Below are 20,961 nucleotides of genomic sequence, written 5' to 3' on the forward strand. Positions count from 1 at the left end.
ACCAGGCCCTCTACGTGGGCTACATTCGGTATATCCTTCCAGTTTTATCAAGTATGAACTTACCATGTTTGCACACGCTGGAAACTGCCACGGCACAGATGCTGAGGACATGTTTAAGGCTTCCACGTTGCATCTCAACTTATGGTACAATTGAGGAAACTCGCGTCACCGCTGTACCCGTCGTTCTACGATGCGAACGTCTTCGAGTATTCCTGCTACGGCTGTGCCGTCACCGATGCCACTTTTTATCGTCACTTGCCGACACATGGTCAGACTCCACTTTTTCGAGAGCCATGATATGCCAAGAATCCGTCATACCATCATACTTTGCCCCTGCTGACCTTCCACGTATGCTCCCATGGATAACGTTCAAAAATATGGGTATGTCCTTCTATTCCCGGTATTTATAAGCAATCGAGAGTACCGACCATGGGCCTCAGACATCTACATCTTGATTATATGTCGCAAGAATATGGTTCATCGGTGAAGGTTTGTACAGATGGATCGGTCTCGTCGCATGCATCAGGTGCGGCTTTCGTCGTGCCTGCGCATCTCGTCACACGATGGTTTCGTCCGCGTAACAAGACGACACCAACACCCACGGAACCAGTGGCAATCACAGAGGCAGTTCATTGTATTTCGCGAGAGCCTTCTAAAATATCCGCACTCTTCAGTGACGCGAAATCGGCTCCGCAGCTAGTTAGAGTTGTAATGAAAGAAAATTCTTACAGTGTTGGCTCCTCAAAGTTCCGACCTATACACTTTTGCGGAAGAGAACAGCCACCACATAACACTTCAATAGATTCCAAATCACTGTGATGTACACGGCAACGAACTGGCCGATGCCGAAGCAAAGAAGGCACTCAAAGAACCAAAGTCACTGCTTGCAATTCCTTTTTTAAAGAGCGAATGCCTACTGCTTTCTGTCAAGTAACACCCGAAAAGTGACAAAAAAAGCACATGGTACGATCCGGATAATCGCCACAGACGACTGCAAAGATTGAACCCTACCATGATATTTTGGTTATTACCAAAAACTCAACCCAGCTGTGCCAGTCTTCTGCACAGACTTAGGCTGGGAGTGGCGTTTACGCGCAGGTCTGTACACTTCATGTGACCCAACGAGTCTCCAGACTTTGAGCTGTGCAAAGTGAATAAGACTTTAGGTCACGTACTGTGTCATGCCTTCAGTATATGGAACAGCGACAAAAGTTGAGCAATGATCCTAGGCGCCTCGACAGCCTGCCGCTGTCGGATGACGTTATTTAAGACCCTTGGTGAGGCGTTAAGAGGAAGCGTTAGCTCGGGGGCTCCTATCTAATTACATGTAAAAAGGATAATTCCTTTCTCGCGGTAACTACTACACCAAATTTGACAAGGCTTGTTGCATTTAAAAGAAAAACTTGAAATCTAGTGGCGCTTTCTGGTTTCGAATTTTTTATTTATCTCATCAGTTTTTTATTGAAAAGTGGCGAAAATCCAAAATTTAAAAAAACTTAACTATCAAGTTTACAACGCCCTAAGTCGTCAATGCAAAATGATATCACAGTTATGTGAATTGCATCTAATAGCATATCTAAAGCGGACAAAATAGACATGGTATACATGAATCTCAAAAAATTTAATAAGGAAATACAGCTTTTACGTAACCCCTCTACACAACGTAAGAAATTGGCGTAAAATGTAAAATGACATATCAAATTTGTCCACTTTGAATTTTCTAATAGATGCTGCTTGCAGGACTGCGATATCTGTTCTTGATGCAGAGCTATTAATTTAGAGATTGTGTGCTTCTATTCTTCTTGAAACTTTCCAATATTTCAAAATCTCTTTAGCAAAATTCAGGCCCTAAATCGAAATTCCGCTTCCAACAGTCACTAAAATTTCACTTACTCTCCCAAATGCAACATATTTCATTAAACTCGGTCAAGGGGTTATCTCAGAAAAACGTTTTTGCGTTTTACATGTATTGCAAGAGGCTGCGTCGGAGTTCGGCCCGAGCTATAGCTTCCTCTTAAATCGAGCTTTAAGGCCATCCAGGCCTTACTTGACTTTTTAAAGAGTACGGGCCTGGACTGTAGGCTTGAGTAGGCCAAATGGCTTGCTATATATTTGACATCCCCCTTCTCTTGTCATCTTCACCCATCATGCACCTCTTCCTGCCCTGTTTCTTTTCCTCTTCCCCTCCCCCGAGCGCAAAGTAGCTGCCTAGAGGAATGTATCTCAGGTGGACCTCTCTGCATTTCGTATCATTAAACTTTCTCCCCTCTCTTCATCACATTACTTATTTGACTCCTCTAAGCATATTAGGTACATATTTATAGATTCATGCTGTATTTGTATAGTTCTGTTAATGCTTACTGCTTACTTTTACGAAATGATATTACGTGTTCTCTGAGAACTAGGCGCCTTCTTTGATTTTTACAAAAATAATGCGTAATGCATGGTCAGTAAAGTGTTCATCATCATCATCAGCCTGGTTACGCCCACTGCAGGGCAAAGGTCTTTCCCATACTTGTTCAACTACCCCGTTCATGTAATAATTGTGGCCATGCTGTCCCTGCAAACTTCTTCATGTCATCCGCCTACCTAACTTTCTGCCGCCCCCTACTACGCTTCCCTTCCCTTAGAATCCAGTCCGTAACCCTTAATCACCATCGGTTATCTTCCCTTCTCATTACATGTCCTGCCCATGCCCATTTCTATTTCCTGATTTCAACTAAGATGTCATTAACTCGCGTTTCTTCCCTCACCCAATCTGCTCTTTTCTTATCCCTTAACGTTACACCCATCGTTCTTCTTTCCATAGCTCGTTGCGTCGTCCTCAGTTTAAATAGAATACTTATCGAAAGCCTCCAGGTTTCTTCCCCATACGTGAGTATTCGTAAGACACAGCTATTATACACTTTTCTCTTGAGGGATAATGGCAACCTGCTATTCATGATCTCAGAATGCCTGCCAAATGCGCCCCAGCCTATTCTTATTCGACTGATTATTTCATTCTCATGATCCGAATCCGCGGTCACTACCTGCCCTAAGTTGATGTATTCCCTTACCACTTCCAGTACCTCGTTACCTATCGTAAACTGCTGTTTTCTTCCAAGACTGTTAAACATTACTTTAGTTTTCTGCAGATTAATTTTTAGACCCACTCTACTGCTTTGGCTCTCCAAGTCAGTGAGCATGCATTGCAATTGATCCCCCGAGTTTCTAAGCAAGGCAATATCATGAGCGAATCGCAAGGTACTAAATTACTCTCCATTAACTCTTATCCCCTATTCTTCCCACTCCAGGTCTCTGAATACCTCCTGTAAACACGCTGTGAATAGCATTAGAGAGATCGTATCTCCCTGCCTGACGCATTTCTTTTATTGGGATTTTATTGCTTGCTTTATGGAGAACTACGGTGGCTGTGGAGCCGCTATAAATATTTTTCAGTATTTTTACATACGGCTCGTCTACACCCTGATTTCATAATGCCTCCGTGACTGCTGAGGTTTCGATTGAATCAAACGCTTTTTCGTAATCAATAGAAGCTATATATAAGGGTTGGTTATATTCCGCACATTTCTCTATCACCTGATTGATAGTGAGAATATGATATATTGTTGAGTAGCCTTTACGGAATCCTGCGTGGTCCCATGGTTGACAGAAGTCTAAGGCGTTCCTGATTCTATCTGCGATTACCTTAGTAAAAACTTTGTAGGCAACGGACAGTAAGTTGATCGGTCTATAATTTTTCAAGTCTTTGGCGTCCCCTATCTTCTGGATTAGAATTATGTTAGCGTTCTTCCAAGATTCCGGTAAGCTCGAGGTCATGAGGCATTGTGTATGTAGGATGGCCAGTTTTTCTAGAACAATGTGCCCACCATCCTTTAACAAATCTGCTATTACCTGATCCTCCCCAGGAGCCTTCCCCCTTCGCATAGGTCCCAAGGCGTTCTTTACTTCTTCCGGGCGTTACTTGTGGGATTTTAAATTCCTCTAGACTATTCCCTCTCACATCATTGTCGTGGATGTCACTGGTACTGTACAAATCTCTATAGAACTCGTCAGCCACTTCAACTATCTCATCCATATTAGTAATGATATTGCCGGCTTTGTCTCTTAACGCATACATCTTATTCTTGCGTATTCCTAGTTTCTTCTTGACTGCTTTTAAGTTTCCTCCGTTCCTGAGAGCATGTTCAATTGTATCCAGGTTATAGTTCCTTTTGTCAGCTGTCTTACGCTTGTTCATTAACTTATAAAGTTCTGCCAGTTCTGATCTAGCTGTATGGTTAGAGGCTTTCATATATTGGCGTTCCTTGATCAGATCTTTCGTCTCCTGCGACAGCTTTCTGGTATCCTGTCTAAAGGAGTTACCACCGGCTTCAATTGCACACCCCCTAATGATGCCCATAAGATTGTCGTTCATTGCTTCAACACTAAGGTCCTCTTCCTGAGTTAAAGCCGAATACCTGTTCTGTAGCTTGATCCAGAATTCCTATAGTTTCCCTCTTACCGCTAACTCATTGATTGCATGGCTTCGTATTTGCCAGTTTCTTCCGTTCCCTCTTCAAGTCTAGGCTAATTGGAGTTTTTACCGGGGCCAGGGCTTCTTAGCACCCTCTGTTGCGGCACAGGTCTGACCGCCGCCGGGGTCAGTTGCATCGTGGGTGCTGGGGACTGAAGGCCGGGGTTTAATTGTTGTATTCATATGAGGTTGTGGCCAACTACTGCACTAGGGTGGCCAATCCTGCTCTGGTGAGAGAGTGCGTTACCGGTTCTGGTCACCGGGATCAGGCCGCACTCCAGGCTTGTTTATGCAATTTTATGAACACGCAGATTTTTTTTCTTCTTTTAATACGGTGGAAAATTGCGCGGCACCGGTATTCGAACCACGGTCCTCTTGCACGCGAGGCGGATACTCTACCTCTTCGACACCGCAAGAGTTCTTCGTCTGATTTAACCTACAGTGGTGCCTTCTTCGATCAGTCAAGTTCGACTAATCTGAGGTCGATTAAACCGCACAGATGGCACTCAACTGGGGAAATCTGGTAGTTTATGACCTGCACATGAGTGGTCATAAACAATAGAGAAAAAAATTTACAAGTGTTTCAAGAAAAGAGGGTCCCCGTGCGGGCGGTCGTGGCGAAGATATGCAATTGCCTGACATAGTGATAAACTAGGAGAAAAGAGTTAAAGAAAGGAAAAAAATAAAAAAATAAAGAGAACATGGGATTTGAACTCGTGACACTTGGATGTTGCCCGGAGAGATAGCTCAGTCGCTTGGTTGCTCATGCCCCAGGTTACATTAAAGTGGCATCGCTCCTGTGCGGAGCCTCGTACTTACGTAGAAAGAGACTGATGTTGTCCGCCATGGCTGGAAGGCATACTTTCTTGGAAAAATGGCCACCCGTCCGTGAGAGGGAACTCGAGCTGCTCTAAAGACTAGGAAAAGCTTAAGCAGGTGCGAGGCGAGTGCGGCACGCTTAGCGTGGGAAGCTAGCCCAAGTAACTATCCCAAGGAGTGCTGCTCACGAGAGGGAAATACCTTTGTCGAATTATAATACCTCTAATATGACTACTTTCGAAAAGAGTACGGCCCGTAGGGCTGTACTACGAGTGCTATGACTGATAATTATATATATATATATGTATATTCCCATTTACGGGATTGAATGCGAGCGCTGTTCCTTTGTTTCTGGGTGCAGTAGTTAAGAAAATGAGTTTAAGGAAGAAAAGGAAAATTACTCAAGCCTAATTGCAGCGCCGGGGTTCTAATGCGCATCCGCGGTAGAGAAACGGACGGATATATAAACGTGCGTTGCCGTGGTACGCACGCGAGAAACTGCCTTAATAAATTTAGAGACTTGAGAAAAAGGTACGTTAACAGCAGATAACAAGGCAATCAGCCCTCGAATAAGACAAGAGAAAGTATTGAGACATGGAAAATTCCCTTGAACTAAGCATGGTTTCCGAGAGAAATGCTTCTAAGTATTGAACATTTTAAAAGATGAGGGAGCATTAGATAGTCTCCTCGCTTACCGAGAAGGTGGCGTAAGTGTAAAGTGTTAGATTAGGTATATTCATTTGTTACAGGAAAAAGGGGATAATTAGCGCGAGCAAATTTAGTGGAGTACTGACAAAAAAATTCTATGTTGGTTATTTTCCTCTATTATATAGCTGCCGAGAGAGGAACAGATGAAAATACGGGGAGATTAGCCAGTTACTGCATAGACCAACTGGGCTAGCCTGTAAGAGCGTAAAGGGAAATAAATATGATGGAAGGAGGCGCGAGTAAAAAAAGAGAGAAAAAGAAAACCGACCCCGAAATTACACTGTGGTGCGAGAATTCCTCGAACGCACAGGACATTAGTGTTTATAAACTCTTTTAATGTTACCTGCTCAAAACTTCCAATAAGTGGAGCGTGACTTCTTGGCGTAGGATGTGTTTTCAAGTGTTCCTCTACACGACATGAAAGTCGAGTGAGAAAAGAGAATTTGATGGCCACAGAGGATGCATGTGATGATGATGGCCCACATAGGCTCTGCATCTACAAATCTGACATGCTTAGGCACCACTGGGCATGGCGCCTCATTTTTTTATGTTTGTTTAAGTTATGCCTCTGCAAAAGAAAACAATTCGAACTAGTTGTAATCCAAATGCACTTGTCTCTCCGAATGTACGGAGTGCACGCGCCTCTTATGGGCTCCGTATATTTCAAATTATTGAGGCCAAACAACCACCGGTGGACTCAAACTAACATCGGAACCAGTTTCCGGATGTGGTCAGCTACTAATCACGACCAGTCCCGACGCCAGGAACCCAGAACGAGGGTTTCTACGGCCACAAGATTTCTAACCCTAACGAGATGTTCAGCTCCTCCGTCTGGCCAAGAACCAGGTGCGCCGCAGCTACGAAGCTGCGCGGCATCGCTGTCGCTAGCCCGGCTCCCGAGGACTTCGCCCAACGACTCGCACCTCCTCGAGACCATGTAAGCACAGCCCCTAATCTAGAGGTTGAAGGTACGGACATAGCCTCCGAAGAAATTACCCTTGAAACAGAGTGGCTTGTCAGCCACCATAAGCCACGACAGACTATGCAGGCATCACCCCTACTCATACACGGGTCCCTCCGTGCAGCAGCAATTGCACGCAGCGAGAGTACGCAGCAGTCCGCACTACGCCCACGCGCAGCACGGCAACCACGACTTCCGAAGAACGATATCAATATCGCCATTCGCCCAAGAGACGGTTTCAATGCGTCCAAACTAGGAGACTCCCAGATACGCGACTCAATACTGCAGATTACGGGCCTTACAACCAAAGAATCAAAGGACGACATTTACCGCTCATGCACGGATAATACGTTATTGTGGTTAGCAGGCCAATCATGTTTAACGCCAAATAATATTGCCGCATGCACAGCGTCCCCACCGGAGCAGTCCGCTACGCTGCCGCAGCATACGCCACACCGCCGGAGGGTATACATTACATACCTTCTTATGACACGGAAGAAGACATTACCATCAGTTTCGTTTACAAGAACTCGACAATTCTGCAGGCCTGACGCATGGGCAATACTAATTCTGTGTTCATCGTATTCGACGAAAAACAAGTACCGTAACATGTCTACTACCGCGGAGTAGAATACAAATGCTATCTACATAAGAAGCGCATCGATGTCTGCGACATGTGCGGGAACTTCGGCCACAGGGCTGATGTATGCTTCACTCCGACCCAGAAGAAATGCAAGAGCCGTGACACAGTAAATCTGCAGGCTGATCACCCCTGTCACCATTGCTGCGCGCTCTGCGGCAAAGACCACCCGACTAATGATAAGGCCTGCCATCGGCACTTCCAGACGCCACACCTCCTACTCCAACGACGGTGGGAACGCCTACGACTGGAACTGCAAGGAGCGTGCCAGTAGACAGGGCCATCGACTTCTGCAAATGGAGACTCAGCTCTGCCAACACTGAAGTCGACGCCACAACCGCAGACTTCCAAACGTAGCTACTCATGAGCACGCAGTCGGCCTCGTGGACGCAGACGCTCGCGAGGTCGCAGTCAGTCACAGGCACGCAGCCACTCCCGGAGCGGACCGGATTCAACACCGATGCAGCAGCAGCGAAACGCCAGCCTTAGAACGACCAAAGTTAAAGTGTAAAACGCAGCTCCCAAGGTAAGCTGGGCCAGCATTGTCTCCTGCACAGGTCACACCACACAACCTATAGCAATCTCAGTGAACACAGTTAGTGACGCTACCATGCACAGCTTCATGCAGGAGCTCCGATCCTTACGTGCTGAGATACAAGACCTGAAGACAGAAAACGCTAAGCTCGAATCACAACTTCCAGACGCACAACCCAAACACTTACCATCAAATGCAGACATCCTTCCTGTCCCTGCAATAGATTGCCCGCAAAGCACCCAACAACCAGCTCCGCACAAACGCAAAACCCTCGAACCAATCTCAAAAGCGGCAATACCAGCATACACTCAGAAGGAGATGTCAGCTGTGAGGCCTTCACTCAGCTGCAACTGCTGATAGAACGTACCCTCCGTGAAGCATTAGACTGTAACCTTGCCACATTGCTCGACACCTCCATTGCAAAGGCTCTTGAACACGCAATGGACACCCTCCTTACTGCGAAACTCGAAACGCTACTACTGGCCAGAATTGAGCAAGCCTTTGCGGCAAGAGAACAACAGTGACAGAAAAAAATGACATGAGCAAAGTGCTTCAGGACATGGTCGCGACTCTGGCTCAAATCGCAACACCCGTTTGACAGAATTGGAAAACACCCTACTCCGTCCCAGAGCAGGTCCCCTAAACAAGCCGTACTCGCGTCCCGAGAAAGATGGCTGCGAGTAATTCGGAATGAGTTACCTACTGCATTTGACAGTGGAACTGCCGGAGCTTCCGGCGAAAAGGAGCACACTTAGAGAAATGCATTACCTCTCTCGCACCACACACTTCCCCCGATGTTAACGCATTACAAGAGACCGGAGAACCGCCTAAGCTATAGGGATGCGCGACATACACCGCAGTTTGCAATGATAACCGCAGGCCCCAAGTAACCACACTAGTTAAGCGAAACATTCTGGTTATACAGCATCACACAGGCATTGATACCACACTCCACATTCCCCTCGAGATCATCCCGTCTGCAAGGCGCACGCAACAGAGCCTCTTCATCCTCAATGTGTACAGCAGCCCCAAAAAACAACGTAGGTTTCTACGACTTTTCACTAAAGCGAATCAAATAGCCAGAGGAGCCCACCTGCTCATCGTAGGGGATCTAAACGCCCCTAAGGTGGCATGGGGATACCTAATGAACCGCCGAAATGGAAGACAATTATGGCTTGACGGACAGAATCTAGGTCTTACTCTTGTCACGGATCCAACTTGTCCTGCTCGTATGGGAAAGATCGTTAGCAGATACACTACTTCGGACCTGACATTCGCCAAACGAATTCCACAGGCAGACTGGATCAACACACAAGATAAGTTCGGCAGCTACCACTACTTAATCAAAAGAACAGTTCGACCGGGTCCGCGAAAGCCCAAGGGCCATCAACTTCGCATAACGAACTGGGACGCTTTCCGGCAGGCCAGAGCCCTCACCTCATTCTGCGGTACCCAATCCCCCCTGGAAGATTGGGTCGCATCCTTGCTGCAAGACGTGAGCAAAGCCACTAAAGTGGTGCCTGAGGAAGCCAATCTGCAGGAAGCAGACAGCAAGTTATTGCATATGTGGGAAGCCCTCGCCAGTCTGCAAGGCAGTTACAAACGCAACAAGCTCAGCCAAACGCTCAGGAAACGTATTAGCACTCTAACCCTTGACACCGAAGACTATGCACAACAACTTACTCGTCAAAATTAGCATAACACATGTGACAGCATGGAGCGGCAGCCAAATCTGCCCAAAACGTCGAATATACTCTGTTGCCTCCTGGATCCGGCCAACAGCAAGAACACACAACAGCACAACTTGCAAAAAATTATTCACACCCATCCGGGCACGGACGCACAAGTTCTTCAAGAGTTGATAGACCAATACGCAGGACCTCAACCTACTACACCCGCTCCAGCATACACTGGCACCGCTAACGACCACCTTGACGCGCCCATACAAGCAGGAGAAGTACGCGAAGCCAGCCTCGCACACTGCCCTGACTCGGCCTCGGGATCTGATGGCATTATTCATAATATGCTTCGCAACTTAGATGAGGATTCTGTACTAGACCTCACAGCTTATTTTAACGCCTACTGGGAAACTGGAAACCTCCCCTGAGAATGGAAATAAGCCAAAATTATTATGATTCCCAAACCAGGGGAGCACCTCCTACTCGAAAACCTCCGCCCTTTCTCCCGTACTTCATGTGTCTGAACGGTCTTCGAACACGTCATCCTCACACGCTTACAACGACATATGAACGACAATGACCTCTTCCCCAATACCATGGTTGGCTTCCGCCCGAAACTTTCTGCTCAAAATATGATGATTCAGCTGAAGCGCCAAATTATCGATGGCGATAATTGCTCCAGGCTGGACACCAGGGCCATCTTGCGGCTAGACCTAACCAAGGCCTTCGATAACGTCACGCATGAGGCCATGCTGAACCAACTGGCACAACTCCAGGTTGGACATCGAACATATAACTACGTGAAGAATTTCCTCACAGTTTACACGGCCACACGGCAGCAAAGGCACGCCGCAAGGATCGGTTCTGTCCCCTTTTCTGTTTAATGCGGTCTTGCTGGGACCACCGCCTCCATTAGCTAGCATCCCCAACCTCAAGCATAGCCTCTGCGCAGACGATGTCACTTCGTGGGTCACTGGGGGCAGCGACGGAGACATCCAAGACACGCTGCAGCAAGCCATCAACGAGGTCGTTACATACGTAGAACCGTGCGGCGTGGAGTGCTCCCCACAGAAATTGGAGCTCCTTCTGTACAAGCCTAATTGGGAAGGTCAACGTCCAGACCCTCACCCCCCCCCCTCCCCCGGGATAGAACTCCACGTGCATCAGCAACGCATACCTACTGTACCTAGCATCCGTATCCTTGGCTTACGCATCCAACAAAATTGGAGAAACATGGAGATACTCAAGCAGTTAGATACTCATGTACACTAAACCACTCACCTCATTGCACGTATCGCAAATTGACATCACGGCATGAAAGAAAACAACCTTATACGCCTGGTAACCATCTACGCTCTCAGCAGGATCACCTATGTCGCCCCGTACCTTAGTCTCAATGCAAGTGACAAGCTCAAGCTCGATACCAAGATCAAGAGGGCCTACAAACAAACCCTACATCTTCGCATCTCCACCTCGATCTAACGAGAAACTGGACGCCCTCGGCGTTTACAACACCGTAGACGACCTTAATGAAACGCATCGTATTAGCCAAAATGATCGACTCGCCAATGCCACCATGGGCAGGCAAATTCTAAGCACCCTGGGCATAACCTACACCACCCGATTCGGGCCAAAAGTACCCATCCCTCCAAACATTCGCGCTCAATTAGTTATCCCACCCACACCTCGCAATATGCACCCTGAACGCAATCCGGAGCGAAGTGCTGAAGGAGCTAAACAAAAGCGCTATGACCAAGCCGCTAACGTAGGCTACGTGTACACAGCAGAATACCCGAACCAAAATGCCATGTCGCTCGTCGCCGTCGCGGGCTTGCAGTACCGCCTCGCTGCGGTCGCATCAATACTCACCTCGCAATCCGAAGAAGGAGAGACGGCCATCAGTTTAGCCTACGCGGCTATCAATGGTCACTGCATCATCAGCGATTAGAAAATGGCCATTCGCAACTACACAAGAGGTCTGATAGCGCCCCAAACGCAGAAGATACTCTCTGGCACTCCTCTCTCAAGGCCACGCCACGTCCAGATCATCTGGGCCCCAGGTCACACAGGTCTGGCTGGAAACGTAGCCACCCACGATTCCTCCTGAGCTCTCGCACACCGGTCGCATCATCCTTCACCTGAGTCTTCCGATCCTGACCAGCTCTCTGTTCTGCATCGCGGTCACGCGCGGAACCGAATGGTCACATGCACAGAAATCCTCCTCCACTACCGCAGAGAGCGGTTACGCTAACCCCCAGCACACGAAATGCTGAATTAGTCTCAATCCACCATTTGGCGACTACTTCCGACGCGAACTTTCCCGAATGCCGTGCTATACAACCGCATTTACCCAGATGCGTACTCCCCACTCGGCAAAGCGTGCGAGGCCCGTGCTGACCTCGATCACATTATCTGGCAATGCCCCAAAGCCTCACCCACCAACACCTACCGCACTAACGCTGCACGCATCACAACCACAACCGAGCAGTAGGACACTTTACTGCTCAACTTGGGCCAAGATGAGCTGCTCTGGGCCATCCCGATGGCCGAAGACGCCACCAGAAAGCAAGGACTGGCCGCCGTCAGAGGAAGGGGGGGATTGGGGGTTGGTCTCCCGACCGCCGCCACTCCTGGACCCCATCAAGGACATAATAAAGTTTTATCTATCTCTCCGAGTGTACCACGCGTTCTTGCGGAAGCCGGAGGCACATGTGGGTATTTATTTCTTCAAACCCAATTGCACCCGAATGAACCGGTTAGGAGAGCTCGGAGAAAGTAGAAGAACCGGTTCAGAAAGCTCCGAATCGATTCGACCTGTTATAGGCTTCACTCTGGAACTGAACCTGAATCGAACCGAGAAGCGTGAGCTTTAAAAGGCAGGCCGCTACTCATTCGAATTGTTGTTACAAGACACTAAAATTATGTTTTTTTTTAAATCTAGCGCTAGACAATTGTGGTTCTAATCTGTCATTCTAGTGAAATGGGTCTCGGTGTTACTAGTAAGAAATACTCAGTGCAACCAGCTATATATTGATACCGGTGTACCAATGTTCCTTGAAAATGGCAGAAGTACACAAAAAAGTATGACGTAGTGTATACACATGCACTGCATCAGAAATGGCTGCCATTCGAAGTCAATTGAATTGAACTCTGGGATTTTACGTACCAAACCACGGTTTGGTTATGATGCATGCCAGTGGGGGACTGCAGATTAGTTTTGACAACCAGGGGATCCTTAACGTGCCCCGAATGCACGGGACACGGGCGTTTTCGCATTCAGTCCCCATCGAAATGCAGCCGGAGCGACCGGAATTTGATCCCGCGACGTCGCGCTTAGCGGCGCTACACCTTAGTCGGTAAGCCACCGCCGCGGTTTACAATCGAAGTGGACGTATGGGTTTAGTGCATTACCACTTCAGCCTCCTTGAAAATCTATCTATCTATCTATCTATCTATCTATCTATCTATCTATCTATCTATCTATCTATCTATCTATCTATCTATCTATCTATCTATCTATCTATCTATCTATCTATCTATCTATCTATCTATCTATCTATCTATCTATCTATCTATCTATCTATCTATCTATCTATCTATCTATCTATCTATCTTTCTTTCTTTCTTTACTCCGCTTTTTAATTACAACAAATACTTTAAAGCTGCCTGTAGTCATCAAGCCGCCGTAATCACGCTGCCGTCATTCAATCGTGATCATGCATGCCGTTGTCTTGCCATCGTCGTCATTGCGTCATCGTCATAGTCATCGCCATGCATTTCAATTGCCATACCGTCGAGGTGATGCTGTCGGGGTCGTTCCATCGTGGTCATTCCAGCTTTGTCATGCCACTTTTGACATGTCGTTGTCGTCACGCCCTCATCGTTGCAGAGTCACCGTCATCTCATTGGGGTTATGCCGTCGCGGTCACGCTGTTATCGTACCATCGTCATAATTTTAAGAATCGACATCCCATAGTCATTGTGCCGTCAACGTCATACCGCCCTTTTCACGGCATCGACGTCACTCCTTACTTGTCTTAACATCGTATTCATGCTAGCAGCATTCAATCGCAATTATGTGGTCAATGCCATGCCGTCGTCGTCATCGTGTCGTCGTCATACAATCGACGTCATTCATTAATTTTTATAATGTCGTCTCGTGACGCCATCGTGGTCGTTCTATAGTCGGCATTTCCGCTGAGTCATCCTATTCTCTCATACCTTCATCACCATGCCATCGTCGTCGTACCTTCCTCATTATTCCATCGACGTCATTCTTTCTTCGTGATTCCATTGTCGTCACTTCGTCATTGTCATGCAGTCGTTATCATACTGCCATCATAGCAGACAATGGCGAGCGAGTGTCATAGCCGAGTGGACCGTTACTGGGAACAGTGTAAGCAACGGAAATCTCAAGATGACCACCAGGTTGTAAATAAAGGTGTTATCAGCAATGCGATGTGGATTGAATGGTAATAGCATCAACGTGGGCAGTCATCGTGAGATGGGCCCAACGGGAATTTTTTACGCAGTTTAGGTTGTGCGTGTGCTCCGAATAAAGCCTCGTGTTCAGATGGCAATTTCTCATTCCACTCAAATTCAATTTCCAATCGGGATTATATTAGACTTCTCGCGTAATTGGGCATGTTTTTGTAGAATTATGTATTTCATTAATATGCTGTCAATGTTGTGAAGACTACAGCGCGCAAGCGAAAGAGGACCAAGAAAAGGTTTACGGACCCAAGCATTTTCTTCGTCATCTTCCACTTCGGCGCTATAGTCATCAAGTCATTAGATGTTCGCGAGGACGGCGTTTCACCATCTCTTTCTATCTGCTTCCCGAAAGCGGTGCCGGTTGTTTACGGCAACGATTTCGGCCCACGGACTGCTCAGCAGACACCGTAGCGACGTGCCCCAGTTTTCTAGAAAATGCTCTTTTGAAAATCAGAACCGTGTTAAAAAGCCCCTGACCGCGTACGCTAAATAATTTCATCTGGCAAATAATAGTAATCGTTGTCCACAGTGACTACGCAACTCAAAATCAAGTAAATAATGGTGTTCATATTCCAAAGGCAATAGAGAGGCTGTTGGGGCGCTTCGTATTAATTTTGACCATCTGGGGATCTTAAGGGGGTCCTCAACCACCACTTGGGCTTGGAGAAAAAACAAAGTCCGAAGATAGCGTATCCTGCTGCGAACATCTCACCCGAATTTTTCAGTTGTGCGTGGCACGTGGAGTTGGCAAGTGGAGCATGAAGTCACGTGTTTCTCAAACGCCCTCTTTTCAACAGAAGCCGGCTCCTCACACTTTTTCTGGAAGCCCTCTCTCGTAATGCAGCAGATTCCCATACGCGGCTCCTATTGGTGAATAGCTGACATCAATCAAGACGGTTGTTTGTATCACTGCGCTTGCTCCTACTATTGCAGTGTGTACTTATTGACGTAGTTTAATAAACAGGCTGAATAATAATTACGTTCTTCCGGAAGAAGCCGACTATCGTCTGCTAACGCTCGGCCGCGGCCACCCGCGTAGCATTTAAACTCTGGCCATCCCGCTTATCGGTGTTGTAACCGTCGGGTCTCGCTGATTTCGACTAGGTTTGAACACTCAACTAGCCTCGAACCCGGTGAAACTGAAGGTCAGACCCCACGCACGCTTCACGCCTTCACAGACTTCACTTCGTAATGAATTACTGATAGCGCTTGAAAATGTGCAAGTTGGATATGGTCAGTATTCGTCGGTCAAACTGGTGCAAGGCAGAGCCGGTGCGCACCCCACGTAGCACGGCAAGAAGAGTATGTGAGCGCGCGCGCGCACTGATGCCCTGTCGTACACAAGGCACACGCTGCAGTTGCATGTAGCTGCGGTCTGCTACGTAGCATATAGTGGATACCATGGCTCGTTGAAAATAACCGCGTTTGGCGCATTGTAGGCGTCAAAATCGGACGTCACTACGTGAACATCCCAAGTCACGGTGACGTTCAGTAGGCGGATCATTGTGGGCACGCCCCGCTCTGCAGTAGCCCTCGCAGTGCATGTCGTTCAAGAAGGAGCGGAAGCGCTTCTTACGAGATGGTTGATTGGCAATGATTCCGCTTCCGCTGATAGAATTGAAGTACTTTTTGCGACAAGGTGTTTCCAACAGTCTAATTTAACTTCGAGTGCATTTCTAGACCTCAATAAAAAGTGGTTCAGGGCTTCTATAAATGTGCGTCGCAAATCAAATTTTTTTTTATTTGCATTCCGTCTCCGGGAAAATGGGGCCGCCGCGTACGGAAATCGATCCCGCGACCTCGTGCACTGAAGTAGTATACGCCCTTAGCTACTGAAGTACCCCACTGGATAGGCAGCGCTAAATGTAACGGCAGGGTTGGAACACGTGGAATAATTGCGCTCCCACTTTGTGAGCGTGGCCGTGTCCGTTTAAACAACGCCCGTAAATATTTTTATTGGCCAAACCTAAAAAAGCAAAAATAGATTGTTTTTTACCTAAAAGGTGCACTGTGTCTACTTCGCACTCGACTGCACATTGCACCCTATATCCTAGCAATACATACTGCATGCCGCGAAGTAAGTGACCTTTCTCACGTGCCCAGGACTTCATATAAGCCGTCTCCACCACCTCCGGTCAACAGGCCTTCGGCCTGGCCACCCACCCGTCCTTGAACGTTGAATTCATCGACCACATCATCGTTCACTTCTAGATTTTTTGCACGAGTCGAATCTCTTCATATACTCTTAAGTTCCTTTGTATTACGCCTAAGGGCAACCTTTCGAAATAAAAAAAAGTTACCTTTATGTCAGTTTCGGCCTTGTAAAAAACGTTTGTGCAGGCATCCTATTAGATGGGGCCTCTAGTTCTTGCTTCTTTCTTTCGCTATTGTGAGTCATTTCTGTTCAGCGTATCGACCTCATATCTGATAATAACAAGTAACACTTGATCTGTTCAGATGGCGATCCGTGTAGCTGCGAACCAGTTCAAAAATCGCTATATTGGTTCGTCCAAAACCTAATGAAATAAGACCACCCTAAAATAAATAAAGAAGCTTTTTCCCTCGACGCTCTCAATATGGCGAACTATAATTTCTAAGCATTTCACTAGTTTTTGTTGCTTTCAATTTTTCTTATCACGGCACCTTACTGTCATTTCCCGGTGCAAAATGACTACCTGGAATCATTTGTGTGACGACTTTGGAGGTATCCGTCTACAAAACGTATGGTGAAACCGAAGTTACCTATGTGCTACTTTGGTCAGAAGTTTTCTTCAATCACTTGGAGGAGGGGGGGAGGAGGAGTACCACGTGGGGCAGGGATCTATTTCATGGCTCACTTTGGGCTTAAATATCTCAAAAGATATTCTGCAGATTCCCCTACTGCGAGAATCGATCTTATGCAAAGAATTTTGAAGGTATTTGCCGTCGTGTAGGGGCCTGTGAAGCGTTGCCAGATCGACCAACACGTTTGTGTATAGGTAAGAAGTTGTGTTTCTCTGACGATAGCAGCAAGGCGGCGACGATAGTATGGCAGCGACGGCGTGACGACTGATGTGTTATTTTCCGGCGACCAAATGTTGCCACCTGTTTCGCTACGGCACTGGCCTAAATTTGAAGGCCATACGATGCTACGTGGCGTGTGAAAGCGTGCATCTGTGAGCCCTCGTAGGTAGAGCATCGGGCTATTGTGCTGTGGACGCTGGTTCGCAGCCCACCAGTTAGGCAATTTTTTTTTCCAAAGCGTAGCTTTCTTTGCGAACCCTCCCTGACTTTCCTGACAGTCGCTGCTGGCAGGCTGGGTGCTGCTTTCTTGCCGAATAGCTTACCACTTCGGTCACTACCTTGATCCATGGTATGGATCACTTGGGTCACTAGGTAGTCCAGAGCATTGAGCTGAGGCAACCGTGTTGATGAGGCGAGGGAAGGGTAGTATGCTGAAGAAATTAGGCTACAAATCAACCGTCGTACCAACTTGGGTCGCTCGGCATAAGCGAGGAAAATTGCATTACGTGCCCGATGCAGGGGTCGAACGTCGTTCCCCCAGTACAGCAGCCCGATGCTCTCTAACCACTAGGCCACAATCGCGCGTACACTTCTGCCTTGTAAACGTCAAATAGCTCTTTGAGATTATCTCAGCGTGGTGATGATGATTTAGGTGCTATGCCACGTACCCATAATGGGGGATTGGCCAAGAAACGCGCGGTACGTTTGAATGTTTTTAATGCGGGGGTAAATGCCTCAGGGCATACGGGGTATGGGATGGGGGTGAATAAGGATCATTAAAGGGAAGCTGAAACACTTTTCGAAAAAAATGAGTTCTCTGCGGCATTCACAAAAGCTCACCAGGCCTCAAGCCCTCACGTTCAGAATGCTTCAAACAAACACGTACCCCACGCAGAACAGACTACATCACTACATGACTGACCTATACAAAACATCATATTGCGAAAATTGCCATAGCACACTAGACGTACATCACTTGCTCTGGCCGTGTGGTCGGACCTACGCAAACAAGGATCAAGACTCCGCCAGGCTACAAGAAGAATTACGCAGCACGGACCAGGCGGAGTAGCTCTGGGCCGTCCAGCGAGCCCACGATGCGGCCAGGAAGTTACAACTCCCGGTCCCAACGTGGGAGTAGCCCGCTCTATGGGACCTTGCGTCCCGTAGCTCGCAGGACCTTTCATTAAAGTTATTCAATCCAATCCAATCTACAGTTTTGAGTCCCCTGAACACGAATATCTGGTTCAAAAAGGCCGGAAAGAAAGGCAAGCGGCTGTTTTTCCAAGAAAACGCGCACCAGCGCCTCAAGGCATCGCGCGAACGCCGCTGTTGCCCGTGATTGGTCGGGACCGCTGTGACGTCATTCGCGGCAGTCGCCGGTCGGCGCCGGCCGCCCTTTCAGAGTGTAGTAGCACGCTGTTCTGTTCTGGCTTCATAGCTGATTTGTAAGCATTATGGAACGTTCTCGTTGTCTCGGACAGCTTGTGTTTTCGCCGTACATGTTCGAACCGACAGCCGATACGGAAAACGATGGCGGCAACGACCATGTTGAGTGTGCCAGCAGCGAGAGCGATGTGTGCGCCTTCTCGCGCGTTGGAAATCTTAGCTGGTACGTATGTCTTTTTTTTCATAAAGCTACACACTCCAATGGCGGGAGAAAAATGCGCTAAAGTGTCACTGGGAACTTGCTGCTGGAAGAATGCCGAAGCACTAACTTCTCATTAGATTGTAAACACGGGTGCAATTACGCGATGTCAAGCACCTTGCTGCTGCTTGTCTAAAGTTCCGTGGTTTTTTGCGTGTTGTTACACGATCGCGAACATAAGTGCCGCGTTTGGCTACTTCAAACTCTTCAATATTATCTGCCTCTGTCACACTGGCTGCTTCAAAGTCTTCGATTGGTGATCGTAGTGGAACAGGTTCATCAGGGGCTCGGTTCTCAAAGTGCTCTGCTAGAACCTGAAAGAGTGCAAGGCATGGACGTCATGAATTTCAGCATATCATGCATATCAGCAAAAATGACAACAGTTGGATTACTTCCAGTAATTGAAATACTTTTTCAGTAATTTTTGTGATGGATTTGTTGTCTAGTGATTTAGTAATGTGAAATATTTGGTGTCTGTAATTTTATGGCTGAAGTAATTTATTAATTGCGTTAAATATGCACCAGTAAGTTGTGTAAGGTGCCAGAACGTTGGTAGTGTCGTGAGTTGTCGTGGAGGAACATGGGGGGGGGAGGGCATGAAATGTTGGCAAGTGTATGTTACCTTGAAGAAAGGTTGGCGTCCCTTTATACTTTGCTTTTTACTTCTTGTGTGCATGAAAACTTTTTGGAAGCAATCGTAAAGTAATACCATTACTTTTTTGAAAGCGGCAGTTGGTAATGTAATTCAAATCAATGAGCGTAATAAGAAAGTAATGAGTAATGTATTACATTTACTTTCAAATAATAATTTTGCCATGCGTGATGCATAGCTAGTTAAAGGCAAGAAAACATTTTTTGTCCAGCAGCGATGCCTGTATTGGGCTAGACCCCGTCGAACGCTGACAAGTTCAATACCTCACAACGTTACTTCATTATTTGAGCCCATTCGCCTTGCCATGGGCGCGGCTGTGCCGACGCTCGTTTTAGCGGCATTTCGCTGCTGGTAGCAAGCTGTGAGTGCGAAGTCTACGCAACGAAGTTTTTACACGCTGAGTTCAACTACTGTATCGCGAGCATGAAAATATTACCGTAACGCCTTATGTCGTGCGATTTGAACACGAATGCTGAACAGCTAAACCTTCGGGCACCGCGTGGCAGGACGAATAGCAAATATCACGTAATGTGCAAGCATACCCCCGGTCAGTTATTTCACCGCATCAAAACAGCGCCGTACAAACAGCCGTAGTACAGTGTTTAATGACACAGCGGAGGGGAAAAACAGGATGAAAACGCCAAGCTGTTTGCACGCATGTGCATATTCCCGGCTGTGCCTCCACCTCACTTCGTCAAAGGCCGCTGTAAGGCCGTTTGTTCGACACTCAGGTGATCATCTGTTTAAAACATTGCACGTGTGCACATTAAGACCCTTACCTCACCCTTTCTCCTCTTGGCGAAGTCCGCTCTTGGAGGTGGCGAGGTCCTTGGTCTTGTGGGAGAATATAGACGGAACAACGCCGGGCTTCAGTCGCGCCGATGTAATTGGAATACCGATTGCCCGCATCGTTGTCAAGCTCCGATGATAACCACTGTCGCGGAAATGCTCCGAGCACAGCACAGTTGATTTCGTCGGCACGAAATTATCTCTCCTCACCGCACGGACCCACTGCGCTGCAAGTTTCTAGGCCTTCGGAAACATGTGAAACACCACATCGTCTCGACCGCCTGTGTTCGCACAGCCGAATGTGCACAGAACGAGGGCAGGTTGGGCGCCCTTGGCTGTAGGCACTCACGCAGCACAGAAATGAAGCACAGTTCACGAAAATGGCAAAAAAAACAAACGTGAGCGGCAACAGATCTCCCGTAGCGTCGTTTAGTAAAGCGCAGGACGGGAAGAAACATGCCAGCACGCCGGTCCGGCAGTACGGTCCCCGCGAGTGACGTCACTCTCGCCGGTTCTCTCC

At 47.5% G+C, this 20,961-nt stretch overlaps 1 protein-coding gene across 1 annotated transcript in view; it reads right to left on the reverse strand.

Annotated features, from left to right (window-relative positions):
* LOC139051640 (uncharacterized) overlaps positions 1–20,518 on the reverse strand; it is a 335,738-nt gene extending 315,220 nt beyond the window's left edge. Inside the window, exon 1 of the mRNA XM_070528585.1 lies at positions 20,432–20,518. The gene's annotated coding sequence lies outside the window, so the exon portion shown is untranslated. The remainder of the gene's footprint in view (positions 1–20,431) is intronic.
* Between the last annotated feature and the right edge of the window lie 443 nt (positions 20,519–20,961).

The sequence above is a fragment of the Dermacentor albipictus genome, unplaced genomic scaffold (genome assembly GCF_038994185.2).
Source record: "Dermacentor albipictus isolate Rhodes 1998 colony unplaced genomic scaffold, USDA_Dalb.pri_finalv2 scaffold_13, whole genome shotgun sequence".
Taxonomy (NCBI): domain Eukaryota; kingdom Metazoa; phylum Arthropoda; class Arachnida; order Ixodida; family Ixodidae; genus Dermacentor; species Dermacentor albipictus.